The 25,709-nt window shown below is 43.2% G+C and overlaps 1 protein-coding gene and 1 pseudogene across 1 annotated transcript in view; both read left to right on the forward strand.

The window, feature by feature from the left end:
* The first annotated feature begins 1,677 nt into the window (after positions 1-1,677).
* LOC143803807 (carbohydrate sulfotransferase 4-like) lies at positions 1,678-3,522 on the forward strand (annotated as a pseudogene).
* Positions 3,523-7,614: 4,092 nt separating this feature from the next.
* LOC143809493 (carbohydrate sulfotransferase 4-like) overlaps positions 7,615-25,709 on the forward strand; it is a 63,332-nt gene continuing 45,237 nt past the window's right edge. Inside the window, exon 1 of the mRNA XM_077292569.1 lies at positions 7,615-7,666. The gene's annotated coding sequence lies outside the window, so the exon portion shown is untranslated. The remainder of the gene's footprint in view (positions 7,667-25,709) is intronic.

The raw sequence follows: 25,709 nt of genomic DNA on the forward strand, positions 1-25,709 counted from the left end.
TCCCACATATCATGCTTCAAACATAAAGATACCAAATGTAAATTTTTGGTGAAGAATCAAAAACAAGTGGAACACAATTGTGAAGTTGAACGAAATTTATTGGTTATTTTAAATTTTTGTGGAAATAGGTGAAAAGTGGTGCCGGCAAAATTATTTGGCCCCTTTACCTTAATACTTTGCTGCCCACCTTTTGCTGCGATTACAGCTGCAAGTCGCTTGGGGTATGTCTCTATCAGTTTTGTACATCGAGAGACAAATTCTTGCCCATTCTTCCTTGGCAAACAGCTTGAGCTCAGTGAGGTTTGATGGAGATCGTTTGTGAACAGCAGTTTTCAGCTCTTTCCACAGATTCTCGATTGGATTGAGGTCTGGACTTTGACTTGGCCATTCTAACACCAGGATATGTTTATTTGTGAACCATTCCATTGTAGATTTTGCTTTATGTTTGGGATCATTGTCTTGTTGGAAGACAAATCTCCGTCCCAGTCTCAGGTCTTTTGAAGACTCCAACAGGTTTTCTTCAAGAATAGTCTTGTATTTGGCTCCATCCATCTTCCCATCAATTTTAACCATCTTTCCTGTCCCTGCTAAAGAAAAGCAGGCCCAAACCATGATATTATCACCACCATGTTTGACAGTGGGGATGGTGTGCTGCCTTTACGCCAAACATATCGTTTAGCATTGTTGCCAAAAAATTCAATTTTGGTTTCTTCTGAACAGAGCATCTTCTTCCACATGTTTGGTGTGTCTCCCAGGTGGCTTGTTGCAAACTTTAAACAACACTTTTTATGGATATCTTGAGAAATGGCTTTCTTCTTGCCACTCTTCCATAAAGGCCAGATTTGTGCAATGTAGGACTGATTGTTGTCTTATGGACAGACTGTCCCACCTCAGCTGTAGATCTCTGCAGTTCATCCAGAGTGATCATGGGCCTCTTGGCTGCATCTCTGATTAGTGTTCTCCTTGTTTCAGATGAAAGTTTAGAGGGATGGCCGGGTCTTGGTAGATTTGCAGTGGTATGATACTCCTTCCATTTCAATATGATCGCTTGCACAGTGCTCCTCAGGATGTTTAAAGTTTTGGAAATCATTTTGTATCCAAATCTTTAAACTTCTCCACAACAGTGGACCTGCCTTTTTGTGTTCCTTGGTCTTCATGATGCTCTCTGTGCTTCAAACAGAACCCTGAGACTATCACAGAGCAGGTGCATGTATACGGAGACTTGATTAAACACAGGTGGATTATATTTATCATCATTAGGCATTTAGGACAACATTGGATCATTCAGAGATCCACAATGAACTTCTGGAGTGAGTTTGCTGCACTGAAAGTAAAGGGGCTGAATGATATTGCACGCCCCACTTTTCAGTTTTTTAATTTCTACAAAAATTTAAAATAACCAATAAATTTCATTCAACTTCACAATTGTGTTCCAGTTGTTGTTGATTCTTCACCAAAAATTTACATTTGGTATCTTTATGTTTGAAGCATGATATGTGAGAAAAGGTTGAAAAGCTCCAGGGAGCAGAATACTTTCACAAGGCACTGTATATATATTTCTACTGTTTTTTGTTTCTTTTGCATTTACATTTGTATGAAATGTGGAAACCCTTTATGTTTCCTCTCTCTCACTTCTAATTGACCTCTACAATGTCTGCTCTTAGGTTGAACTGCACCATGTCCATCATTTCGGTCTTCTACTTCTGTGCACTTTTATACATAATTTTCCTTTCATACCAGCTTTGTAAAGTCAGTCCGATCTTAAGTTACCAAAGTCCAATGAAACAAAGAAAGTACCCGTCCATGTTCTCATTCTATCTTCTTGGCGTTCTGGCTCTTCTTTCATCGGGCAGATCTTCAATCACCACCCTGATGGTTTTTTATCTCTTTGAACCAGGACATTCAGATGAGATTTAGAAAAGAAGGTGCCAAACTTCTTCACTACACAGTCAGAGACCTCATTCATTTGCTTTTCAACTGTGATGTTACCCCACTACAACATTATGTCAGCGGTGATCACCAGCACATTTCCAGCATATCCTTCTCCTCAGAAAGTCGAGCTTTGTGTTCACTACCATCATGCTCACTTCCTCTACCGCCTGATGGCTATAATCGGTCAAAATGTTTCCAACAGTGTAAGAAATCCACCTTTGATGAAATGTGAAAGGCATATGGCACCTACAGCCATAGGGTCATGAAAACAGTACGAATCTAAAGGTCCCTTCACACTAAACGACTTTGCAACGATAACGATAGCGATCCGTGATGTTGCAGCGTCCTGGATAGCGATATCGTTGTGTTTGACACGCAGCAGCGATCTGGATCCTGCTGTGATATCGCTGGTCGTTGCTGAAAGTCCAGAACTTTATTTGGTCGTCAGATCGGCGTGTATCGTCGTGTTTGACAGCAAAAGCAACGATGCCAGCAATGTTTTACAATGGTAACCAGGGTAAATATCGGGTTACTAAGCGCAGGGACGCGCTTAGTAACCCGATATTTACCCTGGTTACCATTGTAAATGTAAAAAAAAAAAGTACATACTCACCTTATGATGTCCGTCAGGTCCCTGGCCGTCTGCTTCCCGCACTGACTGTGAGCGCCGGCCGGCCGTAAAGCACAGCACAGCGGTGACGTCACCGCTGTGCTCTGCTTTTACTTTACGGACGGCCGGAGCTCACAGTCAGTGCAGGAAGCAGACGGCCAGGGACCTGACGGACATCAGAAGGTGAGTATATACTGTTTTTTTTTTACATTTACACTGGTAACCAGGGTAAACATCGGGTTACTAAGCGCGGCCCTGCGCTTAGTAACCCGATGTTTACCCTGGTTACCCGGGGACTTCGGCATCGTTGGTCGCTGGAGAGCTGTCTGTGTGACAGCTCTCAAGCGACCACACAGCGACGCTGCAGCGATCGGCATCGTTGTCGATATCGCTGCAGCGTCGCTTAATGTGACGGTACCTTAAGACTATTCTGTTCTCCTTCCAGTTTTTTTGAGACTTTGCCCTTGATCTTCAGACAATCCACCTTGTTAGCGACCCCAAGGTGATAGCATAATCGAGGAGAAATTGTGAACTCAGTGTTGGTAATCCCATTGTGTTTAAGGAACATGACAAAGCCACAAAAGATCCGGTCATGGCCACAATCTACAAAGCACAGGCAAACATAAGCAAAATGGTCAACACAGCCTGAGATTAGCTAAAGAGAAGATATCTGCTCATTCGTCATGAGGACTTGTCAAGAGAACCTATCACGAATACAAATAAAAATCTGAGTTTGATGGACACCACATCTGGAGTAATGGGTATATAACATCATTCACATCAATGTTAGGGAAAATAAAGCATTCATGACATTTTCTAGAAAGTCTTCAAATGTTGTTCATCAGCGGAGGAAGACTATGGACTTCAACTATGTGAAGGAGATTGAGGAATACTGCAAGGAAGCAATGGACTTGTTCGGTTACTTGCCAGTGGGTTCAAGAAGTGATCAGCAAAATATGAGCTTGGACTTTGTGTCATAACTTGGGGAGGTTGATACCCTTAGTGATGTGAATATGGAACATGGAGGTGATTATTTTGAGTAAAATTCTGTTTTCCCATTTCAACGTTTCATGTCTCAAGCTAAGAGGACATTCCTTATACCTGGCCACCGCCGTACAAGTAAGCTGTCTTCCAAATGCTTATGTAGCCCACAGCTTCCTTATGATTCCCCATAAACATGCAACCTGGGCTCAGCTGACAGCATGTCTTTCCAACTCCCCAGCTGGTTTTGGTCGACGGCTATCTTTCTTGATTCACCAATACTCATGTAAGGAGAATAGAAACTACAGCTATTCTTTCCGACATGAATATAAACATACAAGTTGTACTTGACGTGCGATTATTCATTCCAGTTCCACCATAAACTTGCAAGCTGTAAGCTCAGTCATTAGTCTTTTTTTTTCAATTTCTGCATAAACAATAAAGATATGCTCAATTGACAGTTTTTCTTGTCTACTCCCTTATAAACATGTATACTGACTTTGCCGAAGATTGCATGTTTATCTAATGAATAAAGGGAAACTGCTGCTATCAAACCTGCCAGGTTGCAGCGTATCCCCTGCATAAACAAGGATTGGCAAGGTCTAAATCCAATGAGTTCCCTTTTTCCCCTGACATATTCTGCCAAGAAAGAGTAAGATCATTTATTAATTGGAAGGGGCAAAGCTATAAAAGTCTGTACCCAGAAGTAAACTTTTGAATAGAGAATCTATGGTCATTAATTTGTATGGTCAATGTATTGTGGATCCGTAGACTTCTATGGTCGCTGTATTGTGGTAGGGGCACCTTAGCTAACAGGAAGTGCAGAGACAAATCATGGCCAGAAGTCAGGAGTAAATAGAGAAGAAAAGAAAGAGACGTCTCCTGAAAAATGCTGATTGTAAAGGTTTATTCTTCATGTTTGTGAAAAAACAAATGCCAGCATAGCCTTATCATTGTAGGTAAGGGGTTATACTGGGAGGTGTAATTTCCCATGATCCAATGTTATATGGCAGATATCTATACAAGGTCGAGCAAGATATGTGTTGGAAGCCCAATTCAGATGTATTCCCCCCGCTCACCCCTTATTACATACAGTGTCCTTCCTTACATTTTATTATATTATTTGCATTGTCTTTATTTATATACAGTGTCCTCTATTATTATACAGGTTCTTCTCACAAAATTAGAATATCATCAAAAAGTTAATTTATTTTATTTCTTCAGTACAAAAAGTGAAACTCATATATTCTATAGAGTAATTACACACAGAGTGATCTATTTCACGTGTTTATTTCTGTTATTGTTGATTATTATGGCTTACAGCCAATGAAAACCCAAAAGTCATTATCTCAGTAAATTAGAATACTTTATAACACCAGCTTGAAAAATGATTTTAAAATCTGAAATGTTGGCCTACTGAAATGTATGTTCAGTAAATGCACTCAGTTCTTGGTCGGGGTTCCTTTGGCATCAATTACTGCATCAATGCGGCGTGGCATGGAGGCGATCAGTCTGTGGCACTGCTGAGGGGTTATGGAAGCCCAAGTTGCTTTGATAGCAGCCTTCAGCTCCTCTGCATTGTTGGGTCTGGTGTCTCTCATCTTCCTCTTGGCAATACTCCATAGATTCTCTATGGGGTTAAGGTCAGGCGAGTTTGCTGCCAATCAAGCACAGTGATACTGTTGTTTGTAAACCAGGTATTGGTACTTTTGGCAGTGTGGACAGGTGCCAAGTCCTTCTCGAGAATGACATTTCCATCTACAAAAAGCTTATCGGCAGAGAGAAGCATGAAGTGCTCTAAAATGTCCTGGTAGACGGCTGCACTGACTTTGGTCTTAATAAAACACAGTGGACCTACACCAGCAGATGACATGGCTCCCCAAACCATTCATGATTGTGGGCACTTCACACTAGACCTCAGCAGCTTGGATTGTGGCCTTTCCACTCTTCCTCCAGACTCTGGGACCTTGATTTCCAAATGAAATGCAAAATTTACTTTCCTTGTGGAGTGTGTCAGTGACCGCCTTCTGGACATCTGTCAGGTCAGCAGTCTTCCCCATGATTGTGGAGCTACTTAAACAGACTAAGGGAGCTTTATAAACTCTAAGGAAGCCTTTGTGGGTGTTTTTTGTTAATTATTCCAATAATAATGACTTTTGGGTTTTCATTGGCTGTAAGCCATAATCATCAACATTAACAGAAATAAACACTTGAAATAGATTGCTCTGTTTGTAATGACTCTATAGAATATATGAGATTCAATTTTTGTATTGAAGAGCTGAAATCAATTATTTTTTTTTATATTCTCATTTTGCGAGAAGTACCTGTATACCGCATCATCCTCTATTATATTGCATCCTTTATATTGCATTTTATTACATTGTATTCATTTTTGTCACTTTTTATTTACAATGTTCTCCCTTATTATTATATAGTGTCATCTTTTCTTATTACATACAGTCTCTTTCCTTATTATATAGTGTTATCTGTTTCTATTACATACAGTGTCTTCTCTTATTATTTAGTGTCATCTTTTCTTATCACATACAATGTCCTCAATTATTTTATACAGTGTTATCTTTTCCTATTGCATACCGTGTCCTCCCCTATTATATTATACAGTGTAATCTTTTCTTATTACATACACTGTCCTCCCTTATTATATACAGTGTTATTTTTCCTATTACATACAGTTTCCTACCTTATTATATACAGTGTCATCTTTTCCTGTTACATAGTGTCCACCCTTATTATTACATACAGTGAACTCAGTGTGTACTTGTATTCATTTAGTGTGTATATGATGTGGTATGTATTCATGTGGTCTGTATTCATTTTTAGATGAGATGAATTGGGATCCTCGATATTGTAAATTAAATGCCAAAGGTTAGACGGAACACAAACAAATGATGTGCAAGGAGCAAATAATGCAGCATGTTAGCTGTGTGTGAGTGCAGGGGATAAGGCACCACTTGCCTCATCTGTAGGAGAAAAAATTACCTTGTCCCGGCTCAGTATGGATCCATAGATTTCTATGGTCAATATATTATAGATCTAAGGTGTTCTACGACTTCTGTATTCTGGATATATAGACTTCTATGGTTTTCTATTATGGATCCATAGATCTCTAAGGCTTATCGCTTCATAGTTTGAGGAATGCAAGAAGACATAAGTCCATCAAGTACAACCTATAGCCTAACACGTTGACCCAGAGGTAGGCAAAACCCCATGAAGGGGATGCTAATTGCCCCATATTAGGGGAGAAAATGTGTAAATCAGCCCTCCTTTCACATTTAAAAAATAAATTTAAAAAAATAAAGAAAAAATGTGATACTGTTGTGTCCGAAAAATTCCAATCTATCAAAATATAGAATTATTTAATCCACCTAAAAAAACAAAATTCCAGAATCACCATTTTTTTCTGTCGCCCCACTGAAAAAATGCAATAAAATGTGGTCAAAATGTCGCTCTGTAGCTGCAAAATGAAATCAATGACAACTACAACTCAGCGAGCAAAAAACACACAAGTCCTGACACAGATCCAGGGATGCAAAAAATAAAAACCGAAAAAACAACAGACACGTCTCGGAATATCATGACATTTGTTTCTTTACCAGGATCTACATTGTTCTAACCACAAAAATATTTTTTGAAAAACCCCCTATATGTTATATGTTTGATATCGCCGTAATCGTACTGACCTGGGGAATCACATTTCCAGCTCGTTTATACTGCACAATGAACGATGTAAACACAAGACCCCCAAAACAATGGCCGCATTGAGATATTTTTTTAACCATTTTAGCAATTTTTTCCAATTTTCACTTCATTATTTGGTCAAATGAACGACGACATTCAAAAGTGCAACTCAAAAAACTTGGGGAAATATTGGGGTATTGGGGGAATATAAGTTACGGCTCCTGGAAGAGGGAAGGAAAAAGACTAAACAGGAGAAAAAAAAGGCTAATGCCAGGTCCGCAAAGGGTTAAGTGGCTGTGCAGCTGTTCCCTGAGCCGGATCCATAACCAGTTTTATGGTTATTATGAGATAACGACTTATCTCGCCCGCCTGACAGCGACATTTCACTCTCCGAGGAAATCACAGACACTGGAGCTTCTGCGCAGACGACGCTCACGTATTCAGGTACGCTGCAGGCTGACATTACATGTGCAGATGTAGCAGAGCTAGAACTGCTCCACAATGTCTTCTGAGTGGCAGTGACTTCGTTTTCCTGCCGTGCCATGGAAGAGTATCACATTGTTACCATATGACACACTCAGCTCTGCTATGTGGCCAAACGTATCTCAGCCGCTTCTCGTAATGACAAAGGTCACAGATTATATTTACATGTCGGTCCCAATGATAGTATGTTCAGTAATTGTTCTATGTTCAGATGTAGCAGGGCTGTGCTTGTCGGTGAGATGATCAGGTATAGCAGAGCTGTGTTTGTCAGTGAGATGGTCAGGTATAGCAGAGCTGTGTTTGTCAGTGAGATGGTCAGGTATAGCAGAGCTGTGTTTGTCAGTGAGATGGTCAGGTATAGCAGTGCTGTGTTTGTCAGTGAGATGGTCAGGTATAGCAGTGCTGTGTTTGTCAGTGAGATGGTCAGGTATAGCAGAGCTGTGTTTGTCAGTGAGATGGTCAGGTATAGCAGAGCTGTGTTTGTCAGTGAGATGGTTAGGTATAGCAGTGCTGTGTTTGTCAGTGAGATGGTCAGGTATAGCAGAGCTGTGTTTGTCAGTGAGATGCTCAGGTATAGCAGTGCTGTGTTTGTCAGTGAGATGGTCAGGTATAGCAGTGCTGTGTTTGTCAGTGAGATGGTCAGGTATAGCAGAGCTGTGTTTGTCAGTGAGATGGTCAGGTATAGCAGAGCTGTGTTTGTCAGTGAGATGGTCAGGTATAGCAGAGCTGTGTTTGTCAGTGAGATGGTCAGGTATAGCAGAGCTGTGTTTGTCAGTGAGATGGTCAGGTATAGCAGTGCTGTGTTTGTCAGTGAGATGCTCAGGTATAGCAGTGCTGTGTTTGTCAGTGAGATGGTCAGGTATAGCAGAGCTGTGTTTGTCAGTGAGATGGTCAGGTATAGCAGAGCTGTGTTTGTCAGTGAGATGGTCAGGTATAGCAGTGCTGTGTTTGTCAGTGAGATGGTCAGGTATAGCAGAGCTGTGTTTGTCAGTGAGATGGTCAGATATAGCAGAGCTGTGTTTGTCAGTGAGATGGTCAGGTATAGCAGTGCTGTGTTTGTCAGTGAGATGGTCAGGTATAGCAGAGCTGTGTTTGTCAGTGAGATGGTCAGGTATAGCAGAGCTGTGTTTGTCAGTGAGATGATCAGGTATAGGAGAGCTGTGTTTGTCGGTGAGATGGTCAGGTATAGCAGAGCTGTGTTTGTCATGAGATGGACATATATAGCAGAGCTGTGTTTGTCAGTGAGATGGTCAGGTGTAGCAGAGCTGTGTTTGTCAGTGAGATGATCAGGTATAGCAGAGCTGTGTTTGTCAGTGAGATGGTCAGGTATAGGAGAGCTGTGTTTGTCAGTGAGATGGTCAGGTATAGCAGAGCTGTGTTTGTCGGTGAGATGATCAGGTATAGCAGAGCTGTGTTTGTCAGTGAGATGGTCAGGTAAAGAAGAGCTGTGTTTGTCAGTGAGATGGTCAGGTATAGGAGAGCTGTGTTTGTCAGTGAGATGGTCAGGTATAGTAATTCTGCATTGGTCGGTGAGATGGTCAGGAATAGCAGAGCTATGTTTGTCAGTCAGATGATCAGGTATAGCAGAGCTGTGTTTGTCAGTGAGATGATCAGGTATAGCAGAGCTGTGTTTGTCAGTGAGATGGTCAGGTATAGCAGAGCTGTGTTTGTCAGTGAGATGGTCAGGTATAGCAGAGCTGTGTTTGTCAGTGAGATGGTCAGGTATAGCAGAGCTGTGTTTGTCAGTGAGATGGTCAGGTATAGCAGTGCTGTGTTTGTCAGTGAGATGGTCAGGTATAGCAGTGCTGTGTTTGTCAGTGAGATGGTCAGGTATAGCAGAGCTGTGTTTGTCAGTGAGATGGTCAGGTATAGCAGAGCTGTGTTTGTCAGTGAGATGGTCAGGTATAGCAGTGCTGTGTTTGTCAGTGAGATGGTCAGGTATAGCAGAGCTGTGTTTGTCAGTGAGATGGTCAGATATAGCAGTGCTGTGTTTGTCAGTGAGATGGTCAGGTATAGCAGTGCTGTGTTTGTCAGTGAGATGGTCAGGTATAGCAGAGCTGTGTTTGTCAGTGAGATGGTCAGGTATAGCAGAGCTGTGTTTGTCAGTGAGATGATCAGGTATAGGAGAGCTGTGTTTGTCGGTGAGATGGTCAGGTATAGCAGAGCTGTGTTTGTCATGAGATGGACATATATAGCAGAGCTGTGTTTGTCAGTGAGATGGTCAGGTGTAGCAGAGCTGTGTTTGTCAGTGAGATGATCAGGTATAGCAGAGCTGTGTTTGTCAGTGAGATGGTCAGGTATAGGAGAGCTGTGTTTGTCAGTGAGATGGTCAGGTATAGCAGAGCTGTGTTTGTCGGTGAGATGATCAGGTATAGCAGAGCTGTGTTTGTCAGTGAGATGGTCAGGTAAAGAAGAGCTGTGTTTGTCAGTGAGATGGTCAGGTATAGGAGAGCTGTGTTTGTCAGTGAGATAGTCAGGTATAGTAATTCTGCATTGGTCGGTGAGATGGTCAGGAATAGCAGAGCTATGTTTGTCAGTCAGATGATCAGGTATAGCAGAGCTGTGTTTGTCAGTGAGATGATCAGGTATAGGAGAGCTGTGTTTGTCAGTGAGATGGTCATATAAAGCAGAGCTGTGTTTGTCAGTGAGATGGTCAGGTATAGCAGAGCTGTGTTTGTCATGAGATGGTCAGGTATAGGAGAGCTGTGTTTATTGGTGAGAAGATCAGGTATAGCAGTGCTGTGTTTGTCAGTGAGATGGTCAGGTATAGCAGAGCTGTGTTTGTCAGTGAGATGATCAGGTATAGCAGAGCTGTGTTTGTCAGTGAGATGGTCAGGTATGGCAGAGCTGTGTTTGTCAGTGAGATGGTCAGGTATAGCAGAGCTGTGTTTGTCAGTGAGATGATCAGGTATAGGAGAGCTGTGTTTGTCCGTGAGATGATCGGGTATAGCAGAGCTGTGTTTGTCAGTGAGATGGTCAGGTATAGCAGAGCTGTGTTTGTCAGTGAGATGGTCAGGTATAGCAGAGCTGTGTTTGTCAGTGAGATGATCAGGTATAGGAGAGCTGTGTTTGTCGGTGAGATGGTCAGGTATAGCAGAGCTGTGTTTGTCGTGAGATGGACATATATAGCAGAGCTGTGTTTGTCAGTGAGATGGTCAGGTGTAGCAGAGCTGTGTTTGTCAGTGAGATGATCGGGTATAGCAGAGCTGTGTTTGTCAGTGAGATGATCGGGTATAGCAGAGCTGTGTTTGTCAGTGAGATGGTCAGGTATAGCAGAGCTGTGTTTGTCAGTGAGATGGTCAGGTATAGGAGAGCTGTGTTTGTCGGTGAGATGGTCAGGTATAGCAGAGCTGTGTTTGTCAGTGAGATGATCAGGTATAGGAGAGCTGTGTTTGTCGGTGAGATGGTCAGGTATAGCAGAGCTGTGTTTGTCGTGAGATGGACATATATAGCAGAGCTGTGTTTGTCAGTGAGATGATCAGGTATAGGAGAGCTGTGTTTGTCAGTGAGATGGTCAGGTATAGCAGAGCTGTGTTTGTCAGTGAGATGGTCAGGTAAAGAAGAGCTGTGTTTGTCAGTGAGATGGTCAGGTATAGGAGAGCTGTGTTTGTCAGTGAGATGGTCAGGTATAGTAAATCTGCATTGGTCGGTGAGATGGTCAGGAATAGCAGAGCTATGTTTGTCAGTCAGATGATCAGGTATAGCAGAGCTGTGTTTGTCAGTGAGATGATCAGGTATAGGAGAGTTGTGTTTGTCAGTGAGATGGTCAGGTATAGCAGAGCTGTGTTTGTCAGTGAGATGGTCAGGTATAGCAGAGCTGTGTTTGTCAGTGAGATGATCAGGTATAGGAGAGCTGTGTTTGTCAGTGAGATGGTCATATAAAGCAGAGCTGTGTTTGTCAGTGAGATGGTCAGGTATAGCAGAGCTGTGTTTGTCATGAGATGGTCAGGTATAGGAGAGCTGTGTTTATTGGTGAGAAGATCAGGTATAGCAGAGCTGTGTTTGTCAGCGAGACAGTCAATTATAGTAAATCTGCATTGGTTGTTGAGATGGTCAGGTATAGAAGAGCTGTGTTTGTGAGATGGTCAGGTATAGCAGGGCTGTGTTTGTCGGTGAGATGGTCAGGAATAGCAGAGCTGTGTTTGTGGGTGAGATGATCAGGTATAGCAGGGCTGTGTTTGTGAGATGGTCAGGTATAGCAGAGCTGTGTTTGTCGGTGAGATGGTCAGGAATAGCAGAGCTGTGTTTGTCGGTGAGATGATCAGGTATAGCAGAGCTGTGTTTATTGGTGAGATGATCAGGTATAGCAGAGCTGTGTTTGTCGGTGAGATGGTCAGGTATAGCAGAGCTGTGTTTATTGGTGAGATGATCAGGTATAGCAGAGCTGTGTTTGTCAGTGAGATGGTCAGGTATAGCAAAGCTGTGTTTGTCGGTGAGATGGTCAGGAATAGCAGAGCTGTGTTTGTCAGTGAGATGATCAGGTATAGCAGAGCTGTGTTTGTGAGATGGTCAGGAATAGCAGAGCTGTGTTTGTCGGTGAGATGATCAGGTATAGCAGAGCTGTGTTTGTCGGTGAGATGGTCAGGTATAGCAGAGCTGTGTTTGTTGGTGAGATGGTCAGGTATAGCAGAGCTGTGTTTATGAGATGGTCAGGTATAGCAGAGCTGTGTTTGTCGGTGAGATGATCAGGAATAGCAGAGCTGTGTTTGTCGGTGAGACAGTCAGGTATAGCAGAGCTGTGTTTGTCAGTGAGACAGTCGGGTATAGCAGAGCTGTGTTTTTCAGTGAGACAGTCAGGTATAGCAGAGATGCAAAAGGCGGAAAAAAGTTCCAGCACCAGGAATCTCTTCATTAAAATCTGCAATATTAAATTTTCATGTCTTTTTATTTTTTTTTATGTTTATCAAAACACATACGTTGTTGTACTGAGAGAGTAACGATGCTTCTTACAAACTAGTTTTGTGTGGACAGAGAGGCGACAATCTGTGGAGGCGTCGTGTTCGTGTTTTTGTTTTTCGTGTCTCACATTTGAATTTGTAAAGAATGTGAATCAGTCACGTCAGGTCGCAGGTGTTCATGGCTGCACTGGATACAATGGGTGTATGAGGAGGGTTTTGTGTATTGCTCATAGGCCTATGACTAAGAACTTCGCTCGAAACGCGTCAGGCGCTGAGGGGCTGCGTCCCCGGATGATGTTTTATTCTTGACATGAAAATAGAATATTGAAGATTTTAGGGAAGAGACGCCAGGTGCTTGAACGTTTTTCTCCGTTTTTGCTATTGCTAATGAGAGGTATCCAGCCATTTGTTCCTGGCACCTGTGATCATCTGGATCCGGTGAGGCACCAATAATCCCCTCCCTGCTCCCAGTATGATGATAGCAGAGCTGTGTTTGTCGGTGAGATGATCAGGCATAGCAGAGCTGTGTTTGTCAGTGAGATGATCAGGCATAGCAGAGCTGTGTTTGTCAGTGAGATGGTCAGGTATGGCAGAGCTGTGTTTGTCAGTGAGATGATCGGGTATAGCAGAGTTGTGTTTGTCAGTGAGATGGTCAGGTATAGCAGTGCTGTGTTTGTCAGTGAGATGATCAAGTATAGTAGAGCTGTGTTTGTCAGTGAGATGGTCAGGTATAGCAGAGCTGTGTTTGTCAGTGAGATGGTCAGGTATAGCAGAGCTGTGTTTGTCAGTGAGATGATCAAGTATAGTAGAGCTGTGTTTGTCGGTGAGATGGTCAGGTATAGCAGAGCTGTGTTTTTCAGTGAGATGGTCAGGTATAGCAGAGCTGTGTTTGTCAGTGAGATGATCGGGTATAGCAGAGGTGTGTTTGTCAGTGAGATGGTCAGGTATAGCAGAGCTGTGTTTGCCAGTGAGATGATCAGGTATAGCAGAGCTGTGTTTGTCAGTGAGATGATCAGGTATAGCAGAGCTGTGTTTGTCAGTGAGATGATCAGGTATAGCAGAGCTGTGTTTGTCGGTGAGATGATCAGGTATAGCTGAGTTGTGTTTGTCAGTGAGATGGTCATATAAAGCAGAGCTGTATTAGTTCTTTTTTTGCAGAACTGAGCTTCCCCGATGTAGTGGAGCTGAGATTATAAAGTGTATTACAAATGGATTTGTCAGATATAGCCAAGCTGAGAGTCACATGCTGATTTCTTTCCTTAATTTGACTAGTTTCCCAGAAAGCTCAGCCCCGTCTGATGTCCCCGGAGACGTGCGGCACTTCAGTGGTTAATGCTGTAATCACTATGTGGTGGGAATAGTGCCGGGTTGTGCATTCTGCCATCCATGACTACAGTGTAGGGCAGATACCTGGCTGCAGAATATCCAGCAATAAATGCTTATAAAACACATCATTATTATAAGAAACAGGATACAGAGGTGAGAAAGAAACCAATGAAATTCAGTAAATATAAAAGAAATCATTTTATCCTTCATTCCACCTCTCGTAGTACCGCCTGTCTCTGCCACCTCTGAACACGACGCCTGTCATAGTACTGCCTGTCTCTGCCACCTCTGAACACGACGCCTCTCGTAGTACCGCCTGTCTCTGCCACCTCTGAACACGACGCCTGTCATAGTACCGCCTGTCTCTGCCACCTCTGAACACGACGCCTCTCGTAGTACCGCCTGTCTCTGCCACCTCTGAACACGACGCCTCTCGTAGTACCGCCTGTCTCTGCCACCTCTGAACACGATGCCTGTCATAGTACCGCCTGTTGTGAATTCCGTTCTGGAGCTCCCTCCTGTGGTTGCTAATGGTATTTTTGGGAGTTCTGCCCTTGGGCTCCCTCTGGTGGTTTCGAGTGGAACTGCTGCTCCATTAGGTAGCTGTAGCAGATGCCATCACTGATCGCCTTGCCTGGGTTTGTTATTTAAACCTGCTCTGGGCTTTAGTTCATGCCAGCTGTCAATGTCTTAGGTTGGATTTGGTTCTCTCCTTGGATTTCTCATATGGCCTGTCCTTGTCAGCAAAAGATAAGTTTCTGCTAGTTCTTGTTTGTCCATTTTCTTTGGACACTATTGCTTTGCAAATATGTCTCTTTTTGTCCAGCTTGTCACTATGTCATATTCAGGCTAGTTGGAAGCTCTGGGAAGCAGATTTGCCCCTCCACACCGTGAGTCGGTGTGGAGTTCATTTTTGTAAACTCTGCGTGGATTTTTGTAGTTTTTAATACTGACCGCACAGTATCCTTTTCTGTTATGGCATTTGTGGATTCTGGCGCTGCCCTGAACTTAATGGACTTAGAATTTGCCAAGCGCTGTGGTTTTTCCTTGGAGCCTTTGCGGAGCCCTATTCCCCTAAGGGGGATTGATGCTACGCCATTGGCCAAGAATAAACCCCAGTACTGGACACAGTTGACCATGTACATGGCTCCAGCACATCAGGAAAATATTCGCTTTTTGGTGTTGCATAATTTGCATGATGTTGTTTTGCTGGGTTTTCCATGGTTACAGGTACATAATCCAGTGCTGGATTAGAGATACCACCTCCTCAGAGCTCGTCCCATGTTGCGTTTTAGCCACCAGGTCATATCAGTGTGGCCTCTTAACCACCAGGTCATAACAATACAGCTGGCCCACAATGTGTTAAATGCATCTCAAAAGAGGGAAAAGAAAGTTCTGAGTCATTTTTTTTCCTTTGTAGCTTGTTTTGTCTTTTTTTTCCCCTTAATCTCTGGGTGGTTCAGGAGTTTGGTGCTGATATGGAGGTTCAGGGTCTGTCCTTGCGTGTGGATCAACTCGCTGCAAGGGTACAGAGTATCCAAGATTATGTTGTCCAGACTCCGGTATTAGAGCCTAGAATTCCTATTCCTGATTTATTTTCTGGGGATAGATCTAAATTTCTGAACTTTAAAAATAATTGCAGATTGTTTTTTGCTCTGAGACCCCGTTCCTCTGGTAACCCCATTCAGCAGGTGAAGATTGTTATTTCTTTGCTGCATGGCGACCCGCAGGACTGGGCATTCTCCCTTGAGCCAGGAAATCCTGCATTGCTCAATGTTGATGCATTTTTTCAAGCGCTCGGATTGCTGTATGACGAGCCTAATTCTGTGGATCAGGCAGAAAAAACTTTGCTGGCTCTGTGTCAGGGTCAGGAAGCAGCAGAAGTATACTGCCAGAAATTTAGAAAGTGGTCTGTGCTCACAAAATGGAATGAGTATGCCCTGGCAGCGATTTTCAGAAAGGGTCTTTCTGAAGCCCTTAAAGATGTTATGGTGGGGTTTCCCACGCCTGCTGGTCTGAATGAGTCAATGTCTTTGGCCATTCAGATTGATCGGCGTCTGCGCTAGCACAAGGTTGTGCACCATATGGCAGTGTCCTCTGAGCAGAGTCCTGAGCCTATGCAATGTGATAGGATTTTGACTAGAGCAGAAAGGCAGAAATTCAGACGTCAGAATGGCCTGTGTTTTTACTGTGGTGATTCTGCTCATGCTATTTCTGATTGCCCTAAGCGTACTAAGAGGGTCCCTAGGTCTGTTACCATTAGTACTGTACAGCCTAAATTTCTTTTGTCTGTTACCCTGATTTGCTCATTGTCATTGCTTCGTGTCTGCTGATCAGGATGATTGGGTGACCTTTTTGCCGTTGGCCGAGTTTGCCCTTAATAATCGGGCTAGTTCTGCTACCTTGGTTTTGCCTTTCTTTTGTAACTTTGGTTTTCATCCTCGTTTTTCTTCAGGGCAGCTTGAGCCTTCTGACTGTCCTGGTGTGGATTCTGTGGTGGACAGGTTGCAGCAAATTTGGACTCATGGGGTGGACAATTTGACGTTGTCTCAGGAAAAGGCTCAACGTTTTGCTAACCGTCGTCGGTGTGTTGGTCCCCGGCTTCGTGTGGGGGATTTGGTCTGGTTGTCTTCTCGTCATGTTCCTATGAAGGTTTCTTCCCCTAAGTTCAAGCCTCGCTTTTTTGGGCCTTATAAGATTTCTGAAATTATCAATCCGGTGTCTTTTCGTTTGGCCCTTCCAGCTTCTTTTTCCATTCATAATGTGTTCCATAGATCCTTGTTGCGGAGATATGTGGTACCTATGGTTCCCTCCGTTGATCCTCCTGCTCCGGTGTTGGTTGAGGGGGAATTGGAATATGTGGTGGAGAAGATTTTGGATTCTCGTTTTTCGAGACGGAAGCTTCAGTATCTGGTCAAGTGGAAGGGTTATGGCCAGGAGGATAATTCTTGGGTTGTTGCCTCCGATGTTCATGCTGCCGATTTGGTTCGTGCTTTCCATTTGGCTCGTCCTGATCGGCCTGGGAGCTCTGGTGAGGGTTCGGTGACCCCTCCTCAAGGGGGGGGTACTGTTGTGAATTCCGTTCTGGAGCTCCCTCCTGTGGTTGCTAATGGTATTTTTGGGAGTTCTGCCCTTGGGCTCCCTCTGGTGGTTTCGAGTGGAACTGCTGCTCCATTAGGTAGCTGTAGCAGATGCCATCACTGTTCGCCTTGCCTGGGTTTGTTATTTAAACCTGCTCTGGGCTTTAGTTCATGCCAGCTGTCAATGTCTTAGGTTGGATTTGGTTCTCTCCTTGGATTTCTCATATGGCCTGTCCTTGTCAGCAAAAGATAAGTTTCTGCTAGTTCTTGTTTGTCCATTTTCTTTGGACACTATTGCTTTGCAAATATGTCTCTTTTTGTCCAGCTTGTCACTATGTCATATTCAGGCTAGCTGGAAGCTCTGGGAAGCAGATTTGCCCCTCCACACCGTGAGTCGGTGTGGAGTTCATTTTTGTAAACTCTGCGTGGATTTTTGTAGTTTTTATTACTGACCGCACAGTATCCTTTTCTGTTATGGCATTTGTGGATTCTGGCGCTGCCCTGAACTTAATGGACTTAGAATTTGCCAAGCGCTGTGGTTTTTCCTTGGAGCCTTTGCGGAGCCCTATTCCCCTAAGGGGGATTGATGCTACGCCATTGGCCAAGAATATACCCCAGTACTGGACACAGTTGACCATGTACATGGCTCCAGCACATCAGGAAAATATTCGCTTTTTGGTGTTGCATAATTTGCATGATGTTGTTTTGCTGGGTTTTCCATGGTTACAGGTACATAATCCAGTGCTGGATTAGAGATACCACCTCCTCAGAGCTCGTCCCATGTTGCGTTTTAGCCACCAGGTCATATCAGTGTGGCCTCTTAACCACCAGGTCATAACAACCACCTGTCTCTGCCACCTCTGAACACGACGCCTCTCGTAGTACCGCCTGTCTCTGCCACCTCTGAACATGACGCCTCTCGTAGTACCGCCTGTCTCTGCCACCTCTGAACACGACACCTCTCGTAGTACCGCCTGTGTCTGCCACCTCTGGAAGTACGGAGGACATCACGTTCTCTAAGCCATGGAGCAGAGATAGCGACACATCACCTTTATGAATGGCGGTAAAACGTTTTACTTCCCCAGAATTCGTAGTATTGTTGCTATGATTATTAGCTGTGTGCGCTGCAATGCGTTTTTTTGTAATCACATGTCGTGCATCCAATATCGCTGTACACCGCATCACACACGATGGGTTTAATGTCGCCATCCTCACCATGTGCAATGGGAGGAGATTTCCTGGTCTGCAGCAAGCACACAAATATTGCATCTAATGCCGTTCCAGGCTGATGGTGGAGACTGCAACATGCAGAGAAACAGCATGTTTCCCAATGAGCGCCCCCTTCTGGCCACTCATCTGCAGCCCCTGGGAATTATTTTGTGCAGGGCTTCATCCTGGTTTACAATAGGAAGGTGTTTCAAAACAATTTTGTTAATTTCATTGAATCGAGAACGGTACGGTGTAGAGAAAGTGACAAAGGGTGAATCATGTGTTGATTTTGTTGATTTTGCATTGCGTTTGTAATGCAAATTCTACGCTGCGTTTTACCAGCAAAGTCTACGAGCTTTCAGAAATCTCATGCACAGCTCTTGTCCACAGTATTTTGTGCAATACCTTGTTTTTTGCAAAATGTAGCACATCACTTCTTTCAGTGTTTTTCACCCGCTGAAAGCAAAGGGTTTATCAGCATGCACAAGAAACATGTGCACCAGGACAAAAACGTGGGGGAAAAAAACGCAGCAAAAAATGCAACTGAAAAAACACAGAACCTGCATTTTTTAAGCAAGTTTCTTACTGCCAAGAGAGCAAGTTTTGCCTGCGGGAAAAAACACATAAAAAACGCAACGTGTGAACATATCCTGATTTCTGATAGTACTGTTTCTAGAATTGTAGAACAAGATATTTCTCGATTTGTTTGCAATTTTATTAAACGCATGCTTGATTTTCATATCATGATAGCTTCTGTCTAAGTCTGTTGCAAATGAAGGTGTTCTCATGAAGGACAGCTGTTATGATCCTAGTGGCTGAGGATCACAAAATGGACTAGCTAAGTTTATGAACATAGACACGAGCTCTAGGGAGGTGGTAACTGGACTGACCGCAAACCTGATCCTAACCAACACACTAAAGGAAGCCGGTGAACGTGCCTAAAATCCTGGACGTCTCGACGCAGCCTGAGAAACTATCTACTCCTGGAGGGAAAGTAAGACCTCACTTGCCTCAAGAGAAATCACCCCAAAGATATAGGAAGCCCCCAACAAATAATAACGGTGAGGTAAGGGGAAAACACAAACGTAGAAATGAAAACAGATTAAGCAAATGAGGCCCGCTAATACTAGATAGCAGAAGGCAGATAGGGAACTGTGCGGTCAGTAAAAAAAACCCTATGCAAAATATCCACGCTGAGAATACAAGAACCCCCACACCAACTAACGGTGTGAGGGGAGAAACTCAGCCCCCTAGAGCTACCAGCAAGCAAGGAAATCACATATAAGCAAGCTGGACAAAAATAAACCAAGAAACATGTGACCACTGATGGTCAAAAAATGAACCAAGGAAAACTTAGCTTCTCTTGAAGAGACTGATAACGAAGGACTGCAGGAGAGCTCCAAAATAGCACTGAAGACATTGACAGCAGGCAACAACTGAGAGTCCAGGTGAACTAAATAGGAAACCAGCTAAGAGATAACGAGACAGCTGATCCTGCCTCAGACCTGCAGAATGACACAAAGAACCACCAGAGGGAGCCCAAAGACAGCACTCACACAGTACCAGTTGTGACCACAAGAGGGAGCCCAAAAACAGAGTTCACAACAGACAGCATCATCATTAAAACAGATATGTCTGGCACACGGAACTTCACCATAAGGGAAAGGTTGAGTGCTATGTCTTGGATGACAGCTGCTAGTGAGACGAATAGTACCGCCTGCGGTAACCTTTCTGTATTATGTTGTCCCTGCCCTGCCCTCCGATGGTATGCCTGTGAGTGTGAGATCCAAAACTGAAACTGGAATATCAGGATGATTAGCAGTAAAACATAAAATCTATCATTGGTGTTCATGTATTGTAGGAAGTGTGAGATGACCAGTGTTTCTCCCGACCAAACTATGAGAAGACCGTCTACATAACGGCTGTACCACATTATGTTGGAAAAGAAAGGATTAGGAAATATTCCTCCCAAGCCAAAACATAAAATATGATAATTGGTTTTCATGTATTGTAGGAACTGTGGGATGACCAGTGTTTCTCCCGACCAAACTATGAGAAGATCATCTACATAACGGCCGTACCACATTATGTTGGAAAAGAAAGGATTAGGAAATATTCCTCCCAAGCTAAAACATTAAATATGATCATTGGTTTTCATGTATTGTAGGAACTGTGGGATGACCAGTGTTTCTCCCAACCAAATGATAAGGACATTGTCTACATAACGGCCGTACCACATTATGTGGGAAAAGAAAGTATTAGGAAATATTCCTACCAAGCCAAAACATAAAATATGATCATTGGTTTTCATGTATTGTAGGAACTGTGGGATGACAAGAGTTTCTCCCAACCAAATGATCAGGACATCGTCTACATAACGGCCGTACCACATTATGTGGGAAAAGAAAGTATTAGGAAATATTCCTACCAAGCCATGTAAAGAATGGCCAGAGATGGGGAAATTTTGGAGCCCATTGGGGTCCTTTCCATTTATTGAAAGAATTGTGAATGAAGCATGAAAAAATGATAACTTAACAAATAGTCCAAAACTAGCATGACGAATTTTTCAAGTTGGACAATAAGTACTGTAGCAATCTGGATGGTATTGAACTGATATCTTGGCTAATGAATGTGGAATAATGGAATAAAAACCAACAACACACATCACATTTCATGAAGGAGAAATTATTTTACCATGAAAATTTATAAACGACTTCCAGAACGGAGGATGTGTCCCTAAGATAACCAGGGACTCTGATCACCAGGGGCTCATCTAACCATTGACTTAGATTATCAATGAGAGAATTAATACCTGAGATAATTGGGAGTAAAGAGGGTGGAAATATATTTTTGTGGACAATTCATGTGTGCCTACCAGCCACAGCAAGACAACCTTATTTGTTGTGAATTCTGCTCTTGGGCTCCCTCCGGTGGTTGTTAGTGGTAGTGCAGTGGTCTCTGGATTATAGGCCAGGGCAGGTGTTTCTGCTTATTGCAGCTCTATTAGGTATTTAGGTTTGTAGGATCCATCAATCCCTGCCAGTTGTCCATTGTATCTTGGAGGGATTGCATCTCTGTCTGGCTCCACTGCCCTGCTGTCATTTCAGCTAAGATAAGTGCCTTGTTTTGGTTCTCTGTAGCAAGCATGCAGTGTGCTTTTATGTGCAGTGCAATCTATTGTGTTTTTTGTCCAGCTTGACTTGCTTGGATTTTTCTGTCATGCTGGTTTCTCTGGAGATGCAGATATACATCCTATGTCTTTAGTTAGATGTAGTATATAGTATTTTCTGCTGTGGAATTTTCTAGTGTTTTAATACTGACCGCTTAGAACTCTGTCCTATCCTTTCTATCTAGCTAGGAGGGCCTCTTTGCTAAACTCTGTTTTTTCTGCCTGTGTACGTATTTCCTCTTAAACTCACAGTCAATATTTGTGGGGGGCTGCCTATCCTTTGGGGCTCTGCTCTGAGGCAAGATAGGATTTCCCATTTCCATCTTTAGGGGTATTTAGTCCTCCGGCTGTGTCGAGGTGTCTAGGCCTGGTTAGGTACATCCCACGGCTACTTCTAGTTGCGGTGTCAGTAATAGGATTGCGGTCAGTACAGGTACCACCTACTCCAGAGATAGTCTCATGCGGCTCCAGGGTCACCGGATCATAACACTTATTGATGGGAACCTACTTTATCAGACTTACGTCTCCTGTGCCAAGGCTTACAAAATAAAGGGCTATTAGAATCTCTGAAATGTATACAGCAGTAATGCCATTCAGAATTACCATTTTGGATGTTTGCAAACATCTTTGCACACAGCGGCTGCTGTGTGCTCTGGTTTGTGTGTTCTGCAGTCACAGCAGCTTGCACCTGTTCACACTTGCTTCATCCTGTTAGCAGACGCTGATCAGCTTTTTTTATTTGTATCTATCTACAAAACAAAAGACAAATAAAAGAACACAGCAGCCTCTGTAAGAGCTAAGATGTGCCCAAAACATTTAAATATGTGAGATGTAACCTGCATTGATGCCATATAGAATACACTAATATAATGAAGGCACTTAGTGCACAAACTTGCCAATTCATGAGTGCCCACCACCTTCATTAAGACCCCAGGTCTAGCTGCTGAATTTCAACTCCAAAGCACAATGTTACCTCCACCATGCTTCATAGTGGGAATGGTGATTTTCTGGCAATGCAGAGTTGGCTTTCTTCTGGAATTTTGGCCAAAAAGTTCCCTCATGGTCTCATCAGCCAAGAACATATTCCCCACATGATTTCGGCAGACATGATGGAGATATTAGGAATACATAGTCAGGCTTGAATGTTTTTTTTTGTAACAAAAGACTTCCATCTTGCCTCCTTATCCCACAGGACGGACATATGAAGAATACAGCAGTTTGTTGTCACATGCAGTTCACAACAGTACTGGCCAGAAATACCTGCACTCATTTACTGTTTTTTGTCGGCTTCTTGGCAGCCTTTAGTTTGTTTATCAATGGATGTGTACAGATTATAGGCACAATCAAAAAAGTGGAAAAAGGTCTTGGATTCTTCTTGGCAGGATTTTTTACATGACAAAAACCTGGCATTTTATCAAGGGTGTGTAGAGTTTGTATATTATATCTATCTACCTATCAGTCTATCTAATAAGGTAGTTAAATGTAACCAGGTCAGGTTGAGCTGCAGATTTAGTTTTTTTCTGCCAAAAAGTTTAGTTACTTACAGATAATTACAGACATTTGTAAGATTTATGGCACAGATTTTCTCCAGGTAACATTCTTTGCATACTGGTTACGTCCAAGTTGTTGCATAGTTTGGTCGCAGAAGAAACTTGTGAGAGTAGATTATATGGGGTAATTCAACTTTTATCTACACAGAACGTGAGGTACATGCATCAGCTTCTTATTACAGCATAACCGGAAGGCTGAAGGACCTTTTACCAGAGAGAAACTGAAACCAAAGTACAACAAGTATATGCATCACATTCAACTAAGCATATAACAGTAACAACATCGCCATCTCCTGTCAGAAAAGTATAAACTTCTCTTGCACACAAATAAGTCTGTATCTGTTGCATATCTGCCAACACAAGTTACAGCCTCCCATTCGCACCTAATTTACTCTTGTGCCAAGGTTTTAGGTCATTACCATTTTTCTGTGTCATAACAAATACCTTCTTGAGGGTTTCCTGCTGTTTAGGACTGTTTAGGAGGTTTTGGAAATACCCAGGAGTTTTGGCAACTCACAAAGGGCTTTAAGAGATGCTCCTTTTTGGGCACTTCACAGATATTATGGGAGAGTTGGTAAGTATTGGACATGGTCACACAAGTGAACTTGTCTCCCACACATTTAATTCCCCAAAAATCCCCATTCCTATTATGTCCAAGAAATGTATGAAACAGACATAACTGAGTTCAGCAAATGTTCAGCCCTTACACAATTCTTTAAATTCCTCCACAGCTCACGTTACCTCTCCAGCACAATTCACACAGGCACAGCCAATGCCGCCAGAATAGTTCACCAAACTAAAAAAAACAACTAAACAATTAGGTCACTATTACATACTAGATGGTAGCCCGATTCTAATGCATCGGGTACTCTAGAATATGTATGTAGTTTATTTATGAAGATTTTAGAATAATACATTGAATACACAGGATTCGGCCAGCCGCGACCAATTAGCGAAGTGTGGTTCAAATCCCGCGCCAATTTGCGGCCGGACTGCGCCTGTCGCTGATTGTTCGCGGCAGCCATGTAGTATATAACAGCCCACATAGTAAATAGCACAGCCACATAGTATATTACACAGCCACATAGTATATTGCACAGCCACATAGTATATTGCACAGCCACGCAGTATATAGCACAGCCACGTAGTATATAGCACAACCACGTAGTATATAGCACAGCCCATGGAGTATATAGCACAGCCCACAGAGTATATAGTATAGCCACATAGTACATAACACAGCCCACGGAGTATATAGCACAGCCACGTAGTATATAGCACAGCCCACGAAGTGTATAACAGCCCACATAGCGTATAATACAGCCACGTAGTTTATAACAGCCCACGTAGCATATAACACAGCTCATGCAGTATATAACAGCCCATGCACGCAGTATATAACACAGCCCACGTAGTGTATAACACAGCCCACGTAGTGTATTGCACAGCCAACGTAGTACATTGCACAGCCCATGTAGTATATTGCACAGCCCATGTAGTATATAGCACAGCCCACATAGTATATTGCACAGCCCACGTAGTACATTGCACAGCCCACGTAGTATATTGCACAGCCCACGCAGTACATTGCACAGCCCACGAAGTATATTGCACAGCCCACATATTATATTGCACAGCCCACGTAGTGTATAACACAGGCCACGTAGTATATTGCACAGCCCACGTAGTATATAGCACAGCCCACGCAGTATATTGCACAGCCCACGTAGTACATTGCACAGCCCATGTAGTATATTGCACAGCCCATGTAGTATATAGCACAGCCCACGTAGTATATTGCACAGCCCACGTAGTACATTGCACAGCCCACGTAGTATATTGCACAGCCTGTTGTGAATTCTGTTGTGGGTTCTGCTCTTGGGCTCCCTCCGGTGGTTATAAGTGGTAGTGCTGCTGTTTGTCTTTCACAGCAGTCATCAGGTGCGTCCACTTCGGACGGGGCTAATTAGTCTGGCCTCACCCTTTGGTGAGTGCCAGTTGTTCATTGTTCATTGTTCCTTGGTGGAGTCACTTCTCCTCCTGGATTCTCCTGCTTATCTGCTCAAATCATCAAAGATAAGTCCTGGCTTGGTTTTTGCAGTCCACATACTGTGGACTTTATTGTTCAGTGCATTTCTATGTTTTTCTTGTCCAGCTTTGTCAGTGTGGATTTATTCAGTCTAGCTGGAAGCTCTGGAGAAGCAGATTTTCCCTCCATGCCTTTAGTTAGGTGTGGAGATTTTTGTATTATCTGTGGTGGATTTTTCTAGGTTTTTTTTTAATACTGACCGCATAGTACTCTGTCCTATTCTGTCTATTTAGCTAGATTGGCCTTCTTTGCTAAATTCTGTTTTCAGCCTGCGTATGTTTTTCCCCTCTCCTCTCACAGTCAATATATGTGGGGGGCTGTCTATCCTTTGGGGATTTTCTCTGAGGCAAGATAGTTTTCCGTTTCTATCTATAGGGGTAATTAGTTCTCCGGCTGTGTCGAGGTGTCTAGGACTGGTAGGTACATCCCACGGCTACTGCTAGTTGCGGTGTTAAGTTCAGGGTCTGCGGTCAGTACAGGTACCACCTCCTCCAGAGCACGTCTGATGCCGCTCTGAAGCCACCAGATCATAACAACAGCCCACGCAGTACATTGCACAGCCCACGAAGTATATTGCACAGCCCACATATTATATTGCACAGCCCACTGTTGTGGATTCTGTTTGCGGGCTCCCTCTGGTGGTTACTGCTGGTACTGGGTGACTTTGGTGGGTTGCGGCCTTT

The sequence above is a fragment of the Ranitomeya variabilis genome, chromosome 2, assembly GCF_051348905.1.
Source record: "Ranitomeya variabilis isolate aRanVar5 chromosome 2, aRanVar5.hap1, whole genome shotgun sequence".
Lineage (NCBI taxonomy): Eukaryota > Metazoa > Chordata > Amphibia > Anura > Dendrobatidae > Ranitomeya > Ranitomeya variabilis.